This window comes from Marmota flaviventris, chromosome 1 (genome assembly GCF_047511675.1).
Source record: "Marmota flaviventris isolate mMarFla1 chromosome 1, mMarFla1.hap1, whole genome shotgun sequence".
Taxonomy (NCBI): domain Eukaryota; kingdom Metazoa; phylum Chordata; class Mammalia; order Rodentia; family Sciuridae; genus Marmota; species Marmota flaviventris.
The window spans coordinates 70614912-70627739 of NC_092498.1; positions in this window are offsets into that span (position 1 = coordinate 70614912).

Genomic DNA, 12828 nt, shown 5'->3' on the forward strand with positions numbered 1-12828 from the left:
AAAGAGCACTATCACCAGATACAGGATAAAATAAGTTATCCAGATAGCAGACATCTGCATTTTGTGTTCTCAAATTTTTTGAGGATGCCCAACAGTCCAATTTTATTCATGCAACAAAATACTACAAACATTATATAATGTGTGCATTACTTTGTTGTCTCAGATAATTTTTTATTTTATAGTTTTCAAATCCTGCAAGTCCACTATAAAGGGAAACAAAAACAACCAAAAATAATCCTATAAACACAACATAAAGAGGAATGTACTTGGGAGTTTTTTGTATGAAAGCATGGGAAATGGATATTTCCTCGCTGTTCTGAAGGGATTAAGTTCGTGCTTTAAGTCTCATTGTGAAGATATTTGGGACAATTGGTCATTAAGCTTTGCTATAGTTAATATTTATGTTTCATCCATCCAGGGTCACTAAAGTAACAGTGTAGGAACTGGTAAAAACCATCACTGGAGCATTTTGTTATCAGTATTTTTGGAAAGACCTAAATCATTTGATGTGAATGTTTGGGATCTCACTTCTAAATTGGTGCAGAGTTACTGAGTTCATCTTAATTCACTTCCTTGAACTCCTCACGTTTCTTTGTTTGTTCTCTCCTCTTTTAGAGTACTAGGGGTCTCAGAAGTCAGGTCACAGGGATTTCAGAGGGAAACTTTCATCTAATGATGAACTTTCTACTGAATTTTGAAAAGTAACAATAAAGAAAATTAGGAGAACAATTCCTCTTTTAAAAACATACTTTAAAATATTTTATTCTGAAGCCACTATAAATCATATTTCATTGTATTACAGTTATTCCTTTTCATAAAATTTAAAGTTTTGTTGTAATTATTTTATTTTATATTTGTCAAGTACTATAGGCATTATTACTAAGTGAAATATACAGTTGTCTCTTAAAGGGGCTCATTAGGTATGTTAACATTTCATGTAACCCATAGAATGGCCTTTGCAGGTATCCCTCTGTGAACCAATTATACCTTTCCTTTCATAAAATGTGTGAATATGGAAATGTGATGATTCACATTGAATTATCATAAATTGTAGTTCATATTCTGTTGGCCTCAGGCAAACTATGTGATTTCAGTTCTGGTTTTAGCCCTCACTACACTAATGTGAAAATAATGGTGCTTCATATGGGTATTGTGAGATTTGCTTAAAATTTATGTAGAGTTTTGTATTCAAGTCTATAAAATTATGCATAAAAGTTCTGTTTGTTTATATTGCTGATGTGTTATCCCAATAGGTAAGAAAGAATCAAAAATTGTATTTCATACAGAAATCCAGTATCAGGGAAAATAATATTAAGCCTGAAATTAGAAGTCCTGTAGTTGAGTCCTTCTGATCACAGACTAACCATGGGAATTCCCTGGGCAAGTTAAGAAACCAACTTAAACCTCGATCTTTTCTTTTCAGAACTGGTAAAATAGCACTGACTTCATATGATTTCTTTAAATTGAAAATGTGTAAGTGTCCATAAATTAATTATGCTGAAAAATTAAGATGTTAAAATCGTAGAGGTGAGGCTCCTAGAAGTGAGGAATAGGAAGAAGTCCAACTCAAGAGATGATGGTGTGGTGACTTGGCAAGGATGCCATCTCTACACTAAAGGGAATTTATTATATAATCAATAATCTGGTTCACAAGAAAATGAAAACAAGAGTATGTGCAGGTTGCTGTCATGAACCATAGAAATTGGGTACTTCTTGCAACTCAAAGAGTGGTTCATGGACCAGCAGCCTCAGAAATAATGGGGGACTTATTAGACATGTTGAATCTCAGTATATATCTCATATACACTGAGTCAGAATCTTCATTTTGAGAGATATCCCAGGGGTAGATATATGCATTAAAGTTTTAGAAGTACTGGATACTGGACTTGATTACACAATATAACCTAGAAATACCTACTCCTGAAACTAATTATAACTGTATATATACAGGAAGACTGAGACACAAGGCTGGGTAATATTTTATAGTTTTATTCTCCCTTATACTGTCCTTAAATTCTCCTACTCACAAATCTTCTCTAGCCCTGGAACATCTACTGACCTCTATACCTAGAGACCAGTATATTTAGATAACTAAGTGACCTTTAGGACTTAGACTCTTTACAAAATCAAGGATCTAACATGAGACATCTGTTCTGGTAACCTGATTAAAAAACAAACAACAAAAAAGTATTACTATGCAGAAAGAGTAGCTACTTCCTTTACTTGCCTACAACTATCTCAAAAATAGCATACTACAGGGACACAGCCACATCAATGTTTATAGCAGCACAATTCACAATAGCAAACTGTGGAGCCAACCTAGATGCCCTTCAGTGGATGAATGGATAAAAAAAATGTGGCATATATACACATGGAATTTTACTCAGTAATAAAAGAGAATAAAATCATGGCATTTGCAGGTAAATAGATGGCGTTGGAGAAGATAATGCTAAGTGAAGTTAGCCAGTGAAGTTAGCCAATCCCAGAAAAACAAATGCTGAATGTTTTCTCTGATATAAGGAGGCTGACTCATAGTGGGGTAGAGAGGAGGAGCATGTGAAAATAGATGAATTCTAGATAGGGAAGAGGGGTGGGAGGGAAAGGGAGGAGTAGGGGATTAGCAAAGATGATGGAATGTGATGGACATCATTATCCACAGTACATGTATGAAGACACAAATTGGGTATCAACCTACTTTATATACAGAAATATGAAAAATTGTGGCATATATGTGTAATAAGAATTTTAATGCAAAAAAACCCCCACAAAGTTCATGTATAAAGACATGGATTGGCGTGAATATACTTTATAAACAAAGATATGAAAAATTGTGCTCTATATGTGTAATAAGAATTGTAGGGGCTGGGGTTGTGGCTCAGAGGTAGAGCTCCTGCTTAGCACGTGTGGGGCCCTGGGTTCATTCTTCAGCACCACATATAAATCAATAAAATAAAGGTATTGTGTCCGACTACAACTAAAAAATAAATATTAAAAAAGAAAGAAAACGAATTGTAATGAATTCCGCTGTCGTGTATTTAAAAAAATAAAATCAATAAAATAAAATAAAAATAAAAACGTTGTAAAGCAAAAAAAAAAAAAAAAAAAAAAAAAAGTTGAGGGAGGAGCATCAGAGTTCTTTGCACAACCAGACCAAATTTTCAGATCAGAAGAAGCTTTCCAGTCACAGATTCCTGGCTCCAACCCTTCAAAAATAATTCCCTAGAACTCTGCATCTTAACAATGGTCTATATTTTGTTCTTTTATAATACTTTTTTCTATTCGGTTCTATTCAAACTTGTAACTTTGCCAATCCAGGATTTGATGCAAAATTTGGAGAAGTGTTTTTCATCAAGGTCCATGGACTGTTTATATCAGTAAAATCTGGCATCAGATTCAATGGCCACATCCCCCAAACCAGAAATACTTCATGGATTCCATGTTATTTTTCTTTCCTGAAGAATGCCTTGTATAATAACTAAGACTTTCTCCAGGGTATTAGTTTGTATTTTGGGGTGTGTGTGTGTGTGTGTGTGTGTGTGTGTGTGTGTCTGTCAGGGATTGAACCCAGGTGTGCTTAACCATTGAGTTATTTCCCCAGTCCTTTTTGATTTTTTATTTTGATATAGGGCCTCACTAAATTGTTTAGGGCCTCACTAAATTGTTTAGGCCCTTGCTAAGTTGCTGAGCAGTTTTTGAATTAATGATTCTGCCTCAGCCTCCAAGCTGCTAGGATTACAGGGGCGCACCACCACACCTGGCTCTCTAGGATACAGTTCTTAACCCTAGTCGCATATTTGAAATCACTTAAAGACTTTTTAAAAGACACTACTCCTATAGGCCCTCAACACATTTCTTCTGGTTCACTTGGTCTAAGCAGTGGGAATGTAAATTCACCAGAATTAAATATCCTATAGTGATTCTAATTGGTGTTCTGGCTAAAATATAGCCTGCAACTTGCAATGAAAAAGTGAAATTTCTTTTTATGAAAAACACTCAGGTCAACAAGGATTCTCTGTCATCCTGGGTAATCGTACCTTCTATGTCTGAAACCGTTTTTGATGTTCATGGAACTTGCACTCCCTTGCAGAGCAAATAGAGTCTATTGTCATAAATACACACTAGTGAAGAAATGTCTATCTTCAGATCGAAAGGAGACTAATTCTCAAGTGTATTCTTAAATACCTTGCTTTTGGATTCATTACCCTTAGCCACTGTTCCTAGCTCTCAAGAACTGACACTGTATTGTATTTTGGAGAAATGAAGCATATTCCAAGTAAAGGAAATGGTGCAGAAACAATAGTTTTCAGCAAAATGTCATAAGTGACTTCTTTTAATTCATGAAACTGGTAATGAATAGTAGTAGGAAAATGAAAGATTCTTATTCTGTTTCCCTCTTCATCATTTTAACAATCATATCATGTAGCTCTTTTGTCAAAGAAAACAGGCAGAATTATCATTATAATTAGAACAGGTGCATTTTGATGGATAGCTATCATAATAAAAAGTTGTGTGTAAATCACAACCATTGTAAATAAAGTAAGGTGCTGCTAGAGGTTGAAATAAATTGGATCCTAATGTTTCAAATACAAATTTTAGCAAATTTTGTTGATTTATAAAGAAATACGTACTTTTATTTGATTCTAATATTTTTATATAATGCCTTAGGAATTGTCTAGCACTCATTGATTTGCTTATATGTAAGCAAACAAATACCATATTTTTATAATTTAGAGGCTGCTTTGTAGTTAAGGGCAGGTTCAAAATTAGAATTTGAATATCCTGACTTATAGACAATATTCTTCCCTCACCCTCACTTTGTCTTTGAAAGGATAACTAGAACGAAGAATAGGGATTTGAACACTTAGATTCCTGCCATGAAATCAGGTTTTTAAAGATATGATTGATTTTAAGGTGCAAAAGATCACTAATGCATGAGCATTTAAATATCTGAACTGGCTGTAATAATACTTTTTATTGAAGGTTGAAATCCCTTGCTTTTAATGTTAATAGTTTTCAAACATTTACTAATAGGTAGGGCAATTAATGCAGAATACTTAGTACATTATTTAAATAAGGTGAAAGTTGGATGTGCTTCTTCACAACCTCCCACCCGCCTGCTGCCTTCATTGTAAGTGGTAGTTTGTATCTGTAATTTTCCTGGTCACACATTGCTTTCTAAATTACTTATTTATTTTAGTGCAGTTTGCAAATGTAACAGGATTTGAAGATGAGTTCAATTTGTAAAACAAAATCTGTGGTCAATTTTATATTGCAAAGTTGGTTAGAGGGCAAATGGATAGAGATTTGGCAAATCACCTAAGCTCTCTTATCCTCATTTTATAATTTGTAAAATGGGGCCTATAACTATTTCATAATGTGTGTTTGGGGATTTTATCAGGTATCACCCAAATGCCTAGAAAGAAGACAAGGCACATAAGAGATTTGGTTCTTAGGACATTGAGATTTCCCTTTCTCATTTCTTTTTAAAGAGATAATGTGGGTAAAGCTTCAATATTTACTTATTAAAAATCCATTCAAACTTTCAAGGGCAACTTTGGAGGTGATTTCTTTTGAGAAAGAAAAAGGCAGCATCTTGATGAATCTAAAAAGGGAAATATTGAAGAACCATTTAAGCAAAAAAATTATAATATAGGAAGATTTTTAAGGAGGGCTCATATTTTCCTCCAATTTCTTTCATAATGATTTAAACTTGGCATTCTACACCTAAATTATTTAAAATAAAATTTATCAAAGGAAAAGTTAAACACACTTTCTGATGGAAGTTTTGAGAATTTGTGATAAAGTGGATGAAAGAATTGAAAGCATGATGCAGAATCCCATATATGAGAGATGGGGGCAACATTATGGATGTATGGGGACAAAATATAGTTATCAAAGCAAGCCAATACTCTAAAAGAAGGCACGTAGCTAGTTATGGTTGGTCTAGAGCCAATTCATTATCTAGTAAAAGGAACTAAAAATAATTGCCTCGTTCTTAGTAGACTCTTTTTTCTACATTTGCCACGTTTGCAGGTTTAACATTTTTCCACATTTATTTGTGTGGGACACTTTTTGCAGATGAGTAATTGTACCTGCCTGCCCAGCAATTGCAATGCCACATGGATTGTTTGTTCTATAGACATTATTTCATATGCTTAGGTTGGGAATTTGAAACAAAAGAATTAAAAACACTGTTTCACTTTTTTAAGAAGTACACTCAAAAGAAATACAAAGGGCATTGATACTGAGAGTAAATATAAAACCAAGAATTCTTAAGACTCACTTAGCCCATTTAATGACCCATATTTACTGATTTTTAGATTTGCAGAGATATCTTTCATTTTCACCAAAATTCTGACATTGAACAAAAGATGTGGGAGGTTGTTAAGATTTTTAGGATGGCTCCGCCTTCCTTTGAGAATATTATAAAACATATAAAACATAGTTACTTTAAGGTTCTGGGCTAGAAGAGTAATTGAAGCTGGCACATTGAAAAATCTGGATCAGGAACAGAAGTTGTGCATGTTTGCAAGAATCTATTTCCTAAACATAATAAGCAATTAGTTCATAGATAATTCTCTTGACATTATAAGTCAACTGTAGTCCATTTCACTTGGAAATATTGTTTTAAATGTTCTGTCTTGAGAAACTGGGCATCTGGTAAGTTTACAAATAATAAGCTTCTTTCTTTATGTTGCTTCACATTTGATTGAACTGAATTAGATTTAACAGTTTTTTTTAATTAATTTAATCCAGATGGACTTTGAGAATGAATTCCATTGAGATCAGGATGACAGAAATATGAGAAGAGAAATGCATTTGTTTAATTCACACTCATGAGAATCACTACTTAATGGTAGCCACAAAGATGATCAGTTGACAGAGTCATAGCTGGAAGCTTCTATGCAAAAATTAGCTATCAGAGGGTTCCACTTCTTTAGGAATGCTATTTTGGATTGGAAACATTTGTCCTGTGTTGTAACAAGCTAAGAATGGAAAGAATGAAAGGCACCTTCTAACTTTGTGTGTGTGTCTGTGTGTGTGTGCATATGTGTGGTGTAAGAAAGAGAGACATTTTTTTGAAAATGGAGTCATTTCTTAACTCTCAGCCCTGTAATAAATATTAGTTCTGTTTGATTGTAATGGTCCATGAAAGATTTTAATATACAGAGATTTCTGATACCAGAAATGTACTCACGTTGGGCTAATTATACAACTTCATGGTAATACATCATTATTTTTAAATAGTTATTCTGAATGAAAAGCCAAACAAACAAACAAAAGTTACTCTCCTTTATAATCTTCATCTCCCCTCCTGAACTGTGTGGATGGCTAGACACCATTTCTGTCTCTGGTTTTATTATTCTGTTTATGTATTTGCTGGTTATTTTCTTATTTATAAATGAAGGTTTTATGGTCAGTTAATTTCATTTTTTTTGTTGACAGTAGTTTAAGAAGATGTAAAGGGTTGGGAGTAAAACTCAGTGGTGAGGCTTGCATATAGCATTTATGAGGTCCAGAATTATGTAGACCTCAGTTTTACCTTGATTTCCAATATAGTTTCATTAAGCCAATAGGGCATAATCTAATATATTTTTAATGTGGATTTCATAGTTAATAGCATATAATCAGGTGTATTGTTCATGAATGCTTAACAAGTAAATGCTATGTGGATTTAAAATTTGTTCCTAACTATGATCATTTCAGCAAAGTCATAAGCTACAATTCTAGGGGACAAATTGTCAGCATTTATACCAAATGGTTTTCTGTAAATTAAGGTAGACTGACCTGATTTTATCCACTACTTTACATCTCCTTTACAATATATAAACAGGCCAAATTATCAAGGATAAAAACTATAGATGTCATTGGTAGTCAGGTCATTACACAAATTTAGAAATAGCGTAATAAAAACAAACAATGGAAGACAAAAAAGACCCATTAACAACCTGTTGTGATTTTTTTCCTGGTCTTTTCTAAAAACTATGTAGAAAAAAAAAACTATGTAACTCACAATTTCTTATTTTTGTTTGTTTAGACAAAATGATTATTTCCAATTTCCAATTTCTGATTGCATACTGTGGCAAATTAAGGAAATACTTGTAAATACAGCAATAACATCTTTGCCTTCTTTTTAATTGTTTAAAATTTAAAATAGTTTATTTTTGATTGACACATAATAATTGCACATATTTGTGGGGTATAAATAATTCAATCAACAATGTGAAGTGATTTTATCAGGGTGATTGGTATTTCCATCTCCTTAAACATTTCTTTCTTTGTGTTTGGAGCTTACAAACTCCTTTCCCCTAGTTCTTTATAAAAAATAATAAATTGTTTGTAAAGTAGCTATCCTACTGTGTCGTAGAACACTTTGTGTCCTTGAACGGAAAACAGAAAGCCTTGTTGTGCTTCTTATTGTTAAGTCTGAATGGTCCCCAGGAACATGATGAGTCACTACCTGCAGCAGTCCTTCTGGCAGTCCCGGGGATGTGCACAGGGACTTACCTCACACACACTGCGGCTATCCCTTGCTAAGCATGTGTGGATGTGTTTGAGGCTAAACGCTGACATGTCATCTACACATCACATATTCACATAGATTGTTCACACCAACCTACATCAAAATATTCATTTCTACTTTTTTGCTTAATAGGGACCTGGAGTCCTTATCTATAAACCAACATTACCAATCTCAAAAGACTTTTTACGCACTGAATAAGATAGTTTCTTATCTAGCACTCCTCTCTTAATAAGTACATAATCAGCAGTGATTTCTGTCTGAACAAATGCATCACTCATGTCTTCAGAGAATGCAAGCCATTATTCTTCTTGGTGCCAAATTTAATCAGATTATCCAAGCTTTGCTTTTTAGAGATGAAATATTACATTAGCTATAGGACATTAACAAGAAAAAACAATGCAATTGTAGACTGAAATGCCTTTGATAACTCGATTTTCAAGTGTATTATGTTAATACTGACAAGCAGATGTTACAGCTCGGTGGCTGTTTTATATGAGCTGCTGGAGGAAAGACTGAAGATGCTTTTTAAATCAATAAAGCATATGACAGTGATGATGAGAGAATATCCATCTGATAACTTTTAAATGTTATTCCCATTGGCAATGGCTGTTCTGTGGTATCAGTTGGGAGATTTTCTTGCCTTTAAGTTAAATCCAACTATGATTCATTGAAATCCAACAAGGAGCTAGATATGACTTATATTCTTTGAGAAACTCCAGGGGTAGTGACACAAGAGTTTGAGCATTTCACAAATAATTACACACATTTGGTAAAACCAATTCTCACTTAGTTCAGTGTTAAGAAGGAAAGTATGGCTCTGGGGACATTTAATGACCTTCCCACTACTGACTCTGTGCAGGGTATAATTGGATAAGAGGATTCCGACTCTTGAACTCTCTGATTAGGACCTATTTTATAGATCCTAAGCCTGTAGCTGCTTCTTTAATAAAGCACCTGGCTTTCAAGTTAGGCAGGTAGTAGCATCAAACCATTGCATAGAGGTGATTTTTTGTTAGTTGCTTTTTTTCCTTGTTTTTAATACTTTCAACTTGTGATTTTACAAAAATCATTTAATTGATATCACATGATTTTACTGAAGTGATAATGATTTTCCTATTTATGTGCTACACATTTCTAAAGCATCTACCACATAATAGGGTAACATAATTGCTAATGTAAAAAAGTGAGAAATTAAAAACAATTCTATAATTTCCTTTATTGTCATCTCAAAATACTACTTAAATTAGAAAACCACAGGAAGAAGAAAATATGAAATTAGAAAATTTCTAATTGTCAACCACCATAGAAATTGTTTAGACAGGAAATATCAACTGCTACTAAATTTTAAGGATGAAAATCTGATCAGAAGCAGGATATTTACAATCCCTCCTGACAAGATACTTATGAATTACAAACACAAAAATAGTGAATGTGCAGTATAGAAATTTAACAGAAACTAGCTTAACTATATGATCAATATTAACTTTACCATTAAGATGAAAAATAAGTATCATATGCTTCCTAATGAATAATTAACCAAAAGTACAGAAACTCATTGGTTTCCCTGCCAAAAAATTGACTTAAATTATGGGAATATATCAGAAAAACTTAAACTTCTTCTATAAAATAAAAGACTTGTACTCTTCAAAAATGTCAAGGACATGAAAGAAAAAGCAAGACTAGTGAACATTTGGGAATTAGAAATTACGAATGAGGAATGTCAACCACAGTAAGTTTTCATTCTTTCTATATTTGAACCACAATCATTTATTATTGTTTTAGTCAGCTTTTTTGCTGTTGTTACTAAAATATCTGACAAAAACAATGTGGAGGAGAAAATGTTTATCTGGGGTTCACTGTTTCAGAGTTCTCAGTTCACAGATGACCAACTCCTTTACTCTGGGTCCCAAGATGAAGGCAGAACATCATGGTGGAAGCTTGTGGCAGAAGAATGCAGCTCAGGACATGGTTACAAGGAAGCAGAGAGAGTATTCAGCACATCAGGGACAAAATATATACCTCAAAGTCACACTCTCATGACGTATCTCATTTAGCCACATCCTACCTGCCTATAGTTATTGCCTAGTGAATCTCTATCAGTAGGTAAATTCTGGGATTAAGTTGTTTCCCATGATCTAATAATCTTACCTCTGAAAATTCTTGCATTGTTTAACACATGAGCTTTTGGGTGATACCTTATATCTAAATCACAATAATCATTAAAATCATTGTTATTATTGCATTAAGAACATGAGTGGGACAAATAAAATTTAAATGAAGAATATAAATTTCATAATAATACTTCTCAATTCTAATTTTCTGAATTGGATCATTGTATGTGGTTATGTCTTAAGAAAATAAGTGCTTACAAGAATTATATGGTGAATTACTTTGGAGTAAAAATGTATCATTTCCACATTTTCAAATTATTCAGAAAATATGTACATGTGTAGATAGGAAAAAATGAACAATAACAATGCAAATGGAGCAAAGTACTAACATTTGGGGAATCTGGTTAAAGGTATTTGAGAAATATGGTTGCAATTTTTCTCTAAGTCCACATTATTTTATTTTATTTTTTTTAAATTTTTTATTGTGGATTGTTCAAAACATTACAAATTCACATTATTTTAAATTTAACAAAACTCAGTCTCCAGTTTCATCTCTGATATTAAAAGGCTGAAATTTATAACTCTTAAGTTTAAAACAAATAACGTTAAAATTAACAACTTTCTAGATCTATATGCTAAAAATTATAATACTGTGATTGTTGACCAAAGAAGGTTCAAATAAATAGAGAGAAATTCTGGACTCAGGGATTGGAAGACTAATTATTGTTAAAATTTCAACCATTCACAACTTCATATATAGATCTTAGTCAAAATTAAAGCAAGCTGGAACCACAGGAACTCAGGCTCGGCCCAGACTCACCTTGCTGACCTGCACTAGAGCTCAGGCCCAGGGTAAGCTTGGGGCCACCCACACACACACCTGGGAGCCTAGCCCTAACCCACTTCCATCTTGAGATACTGCAGCCATCCCCATAGTCTTCCCCATGTAGTAGCCTTTACCTTGGGATAACATACAGTGCCTAGAAGCAACTGCATCTTGGAGCAGGCATCCCAAAGCCAATGTAAGGCCTACCGTTTTAGCCCTATCTCTGAAAGATGTTGCATCCATCTTGGGGCACCCTCCACTGCTATCTCAAGTTATCTCCTGCTATTGTTGCCACCAAATATAATTGCAGTAGCATCCATACTAGGACACCAGCAGGGTCTGGAAGCCCACACCAAGGTGAGGTACAGGAAATCTGCAGGGACACTACAGGATTATAGGGAGAACTATAATACCCCAGATCCACACTGCAAGAAAGGAAATCACATAGACAACACGAAAAAACAAAGGAAGAAAGTGCTCCAAACAAACCAGGATATCACAATAACAGAATGCATGTACAGTGCAGTTGATGAAATATCAGAAAAAGAGTTCAGAATGTTCATAATTAAAATGATGTTTGAATTAAAGAATGACCACAATGAGCAAATACAGGCAAAAATTAATCATTCCAACAGAGATAAGTAAGCAAATACAGGCAATCATTAATGACACCAATAAACTGATAAGGGAGCAAATACAAACATCCAATAATCACACCAACAAAGAAATAAAGAAGCAAATACAGATAACAAAAGATTAGTCCAAGAAAGAGAGATTTTGAAAAAGAAAAAAAAATCAGAAATCCTTGGAAAGAAGGAAACAATAAACCAAATAAAAAAACTCAACAGAAAGGATCACCAACAGACTAGATCACTTGGAGGACAGAACATCAGATAATGAAGACAAAGTATACAATCTGGAAAATAAAGTTGACCACACAGTGAAGATGGTGAGGAACCCTGAGCAGATTATCCAAGAATTATGGGGCAGCATTAAAAGACCAAATCTAAGAGATATTGGGATAGAGGAAGGCACAGAGATTCAAACCAAAGGAATGCAAAATTTCATCCATGAAATAGTATCAGAAAATTTCCCAAACATAAAGAATGAATTGGAAAATCAAATACAAGAGGCTTACAGGACAGCAAATGTACAAAATTACAACAGACCTACACCAAGGCACATTACAATAAAAATGCCTAGCATACAGAATACAGTTAGAATCTTAAAGGTCACAAAAGAGAGAGGAATCATATCACATAGGGGGAGACCAATTAATATCTCAGCAGATTTTTCAACCCAGACTCACAAAGCCAGGAGATCCTAAAACAGCATATAGCAAGCTCTGAAAGAAAATGGATGCCAAC